Raw genomic sequence first — 4849 nt, 5'->3', positions numbered from 1 at the left:
CCTACTTTACTCTGAGAAAGTAAAAATTAGCTCAGTCTAAGAATGTAAAAATCTGCCTGGCCATTCATCAGGCTGGAATAAAAGACATGGACAAAAAGCCAGATACACATTTAACAGAAAGAAACATTTCATTCAAGAACACTGTTTTTTCCTACTTCTGTAAAAAAAATGCCATTGGAATCTTGATAGGGATTGCATTGAATCTATTGATGGCTTTGGGTAGTATGGATCTTTTAATGATATTAATTCTTCCAGTCCATGAACACAAGATACCTTTCCATGGATTTGCGTCCTCTTTTATCAATATTTTATAGTTTTCAGTGTATGGATCTTTCATCTCCTTGGTTAAATTTATTCCTAAGTATTTTATTTTCTTTGATGCTATTGAAACGAAATTGTTTTCTTAATTTCTCTTTTTGGATAGTTCACATAGAAAGGCAACTCATTTTCGTATGCTGATTTTTGTATCATGAAACTTCACTGAATATGTTTATTCTAACAGATTTTTTGTGGAGTCTGAGGCTTTTTTTATATATATAAAATCATGTCACCTACAAACAGACAATTTTACTTCTTCCATTCTAATTTGGATGCCTTTTATTTCTTTTTCTTGCTTAACTGCTCTGGCTAGGACTTCTAGTACTATATTGAATAGAAATGATGGGTATAGGCACTCTTGTTCCCAATCTTAGAGGAAAAACTTTTATCTTTTCGTCATTGAATATGATGTTAACTGTGGGCTTGTCACCTATGGCCTTTATTTTAACATACTTTTAAAAAAGTGTTTTGTAAGAGGCTTAGGGTTTTGTGTGCACAGATGGTAAAATCGAGTGAGATAACAGATTTTATTTAAAGGGAAAATTCAATTAGGCGAATGCTTTGGATGGACCTTGTACTGCAAGAAAAGTTGAAAGATGTGAATTGTTGGTGCTATGAGGGGTATTAATTAAGGGTTATAAGATGCCAGAGAGACAAGAAATAGTAAGTGCTGATAACTAGTTTATTGAAAGTTTTAGTCTCTTAAACGAGCTTTATCTCATCTCCCTTTCACAAGTCTTAGGCAATAGTTCAAATAGGAGTCGTCATAGCTTTTACTGTCAGTTTAGATATTAAACAACTCTTTCATTTTCAGGCTTTAGAAAGTCCAGCCCAATCTATACCAAAATTTCAACCTCTCATCCAATGCAAATAACAAGGGCTGTTAGTTGCCCACACTTAAGTGACCTTCTCTGTATGCTTGGTATTAGGTAACTGAAACCTGATCCATTTCCTGTGTCCCCGCTCCCGCTAGCGTGGTGGTCAGAAAAATATCCTCAATGCGCCTGCTCCATAGCAGCCTTCTTTCTCCTTGGGGCCTATAGGGCAGGGCTAAAAGTAGCCATGAGCACTTCTTTCCTCCCACCCACCGGTGGTCCATAAGCAAGTTGCCTTGTACATCTGAGAGTCCGAATATCCCTACTTATTGGCTGAGAGGGGAACCAGTATTCCTTGAGCACCCACTGTGTGCCAGGCACTCTCTACATAGTAATTTCTTTGATTCTCATAAAACCCAGGAGCCTAGTTTTCAAATAAGGAAACGAAAGCTCTGACAGGCTTAGCAACTTGTCCATGATCACATGGCCAGGACAATGGACTTGAATCCGGTCTTTCTGAACTGTGTTCACTCCCAAATTTATATGTTGAAGTCCTAACCCCCCAGTATCTCAGATTGTGACTGTATTTGGAGATGGGGCCTTTAAAGAGGTGATTAAGTTTAAATGAGGCCTTATGGGTGGGCCCTAATCCAATCTGACTGGTGTCCTCATAAGAAGAGGAAATTTAGACACAGACAACAGGGATGTGTGTGCACAGAGAAAAAACCGTATGAGGACACAAGGAGGAGGTGACCATCTCTAAACCAAGGAGAGAGGCCTCAGAGGAAACCAAACCTATTGACACCTCAATCTTTGACTTTTAGCCTTCAGAACTGTACGAAAATACATTTGTTGTTGAAGCCATCCAAGCTGCAGTATTTTGTTACAGCAGACCTAGCAAATGAGCCCACTGGCCAAATGCATTTTCCAGACAGCACGTGGAGTGTCACAGACTGTAACTGAGGGTATGTCAGTGTCTTTCCCTCTGTATGCTGTTTTTCAGGGTTGCCGATATTGCATTTCCTGAGGCCTGGGCTGGGCAGAGCAGGTTCTTTTGTTCTAGACCAGGTGGCATGCCTGATGTGGAGAAGTGTCCAGCATGTAAAGAGAGCCTTGGGGAGACAGGTGGGAGGCCAAAGCACTCACCCAGCTACCAGCTCACACAGGGGACTCTGGAACCTCACATTTATAGGCACACAAGGTGCCTTACATGTGTCATTTAAAGCTAAGGGCTCCTGCAGCTGCGAACTTACGGTTCCCTTGGCAAGAGGCAAGTCTGCTCTACTACTTTGCAAAGGGAATCTTGACCTGGGCTGAATTACTCTTAAGATTTTGGACATATTGCAATATAGTTTATCTGTCTTGTGTGTACCATACAAATCAATTCATTAATTAATTCAACACATATTGAAGGCCTACCTGTATATCAGATTTGATACTTGGGGGAATAAAGAGATGAAGCAGTCATGGACCTTGTGCTCAAGGATTTAGTAATCTATTCAGAGAAATAAAACACGTACCTGAATAACTATATTGCAAGGCTGAAAGCACAGACTAGAGCTACATTTATATAAACATACACACAAATATAAGTATTCTTATTTTTGAATAGTTTAGAGCTCTCCTACCACATGGCAAGGCAGTGTATAAGGCATTTTAGAAGCTGTTACTGAATCCATACTGTTAAAGAGAAGACCCCCCTCCACACACTTCTACCCTGGGCCAGCCCCATCTCAACCCACACCCCCATGCCCTCTAAAAGAAAAGGAGTTATTTGTCTGACCAGAACCCAGGACATTCATAGGGCCATTTTGTTCATGGGCCAGGTCACTCTATCTCAAAGATCAGTTCCTGTTTTTCTCCTGTGCATGTGGTCAGGAGGCTTTCTAGGGACTGCTCACCCAGCTCTGGCCTCTGTCCCACCCTCCTCAAGATAGACGAGAGAATATGTAATAGTCCATCTTAGCTCAGCTCATTCTATTCCCCTCTGAGGACTCTGGCCAAGAAGCCCTGCCACTGGCCCCCAAAGGGCCATGATCATGCCCACTCTGTGCCTTGAGCCAGGACTGGTTCCCTCATCTTACTCTCCATTCTTTGTGGTGTCTGGACCCGGGGCTGGGTAGTGTGGTGTAAAGAACACAGGCTTCAGGGTATGCAACCAGCTTCGTGTTGTAGCTCTGTGTCCTTGGGAAGATCACCCACATTGCCTTTAGCAGCCTTTGTTTATTCATCCCTAACAGATATAGTAATACCTACCTCCCAGAGTTGCTGTGAGGCTTTCAAGAAATAGTATAACGTTCAAGCATAATGCGAATCTAATGATGGTGTTTGGTGTCAGCATTTTCATCCTGAAGGTCAGAATTGTCTTAGACTCTTCCACGAATCCTCCTTGAGAATTATAGTCAAATTCATCTCTTACCTTCTTCATCTCTTTTTTCTTACCTCTCTTCAGGGAGGCCTTCCTCATTAATTATATCTCTCCATTGTTCTGCATTACATTGAATATCCCTGGGCTATTATTTATGCTTCCTGTCTGTTTTGAGACCCCTACTAGAATGTAAACTCCTGAAGACAAGGAATTTCAAATATTAATTTCAGATTAAATCTCCAACTCTAGAACTTTGCCTGGAGCACAGTAGGAACTCAGTAAATATTTGTTGAATTAATGAATACTGAATGAATGAGTCCTCTAATCTCTCTCTTACCTTCCTGAATCATTCTTTTTCTGTTTCTATCTTCTTGAAGTTAGCTTCGTCCATTTACTTCCTGAGGACGTGTGTGTGTTTTTAAAACATTGCAGTTACATTCAGTAACTCTGTATATAAGGAAACAGGTAATCACATAATCCATGATAACTGAATGGAAAATTTTTATCTCTTTAGTTCTTAAAAAAAAAAAAAAAAATCACCTGTTCCTCTTATCCCAGATTGTGTGGTATATATTTTAGCCTTACAGATAGCCCTTTCCCTGTGGCTGGGTATTTTTAAAATACTTTAAGACTTTAAGGAGTGGTTTAAATACAGAACATACTTAGGCCGGGGGTTTGTTCCACCACAGCCTGCAGAATGGGAGAACCTCCTGGTTCCAGGAATTACAGGGCCTCATTGGAACTCAGACTCCACAGCAACATGTGCTGGTCTGCAGCGATTGTGTATGTTCTCCATGACTTAGGTTATTGTTTCCTAAAAGTTTGTGGTTCTGAAATGCTCCTTAGCAGCTCCCGCTTATTGCTCATGTTGGCCAAGATCTTTCTTCCCGCAGTGGGATGGAAATATGCATAATTATATGTGGCAAGGGCAGTGCCCCTTTCCCACCCTTTACTTCAGAGTCTTGGTCAGCATGGGCCTATCGGTACATTAGGAATGGCCGTGTTCTATGGCCTTCCCAAACCACACAGCCACATGACCTTGATCTTCACCTTTAGCTGTACTGAGATTAGATCTGAGCTTTGAAAATGATGCTTTGTCTTGACTTTGGGCCAAGTCAAATTGTGAGGTGAGTCTTCTTCTTCACTCCATCCAGTCTCTTAGAATACAAGGGGGATCATTGTCTCCAGGAGGAATGAGGGTGGGGATGATTGAGTGGGGCAGTAGGGTTGAGGTAGCGGGGAGGCAATGCAGGTGGTGGTAGTAATGTTCTGCCAATAAATATATCAAAATAAAATCTTGCAGCGACTACATGGCAAATACAAACAGTAAACAGTAAACTAGGAACAT

The sequence above is a fragment of the Pteropus vampyrus genome, unplaced genomic scaffold, assembly GCF_000151845.1.
Source record: "Pteropus vampyrus isolate Shadow unplaced genomic scaffold, Pvam_2.0 Scaffold1, whole genome shotgun sequence".
Classification (NCBI taxonomy): Eukaryota; Metazoa; Chordata; class Mammalia; order Chiroptera; family Pteropodidae; genus Pteropus; species Pteropus vampyrus.
This window is presented reverse-complemented; position numbering follows the sequence as displayed.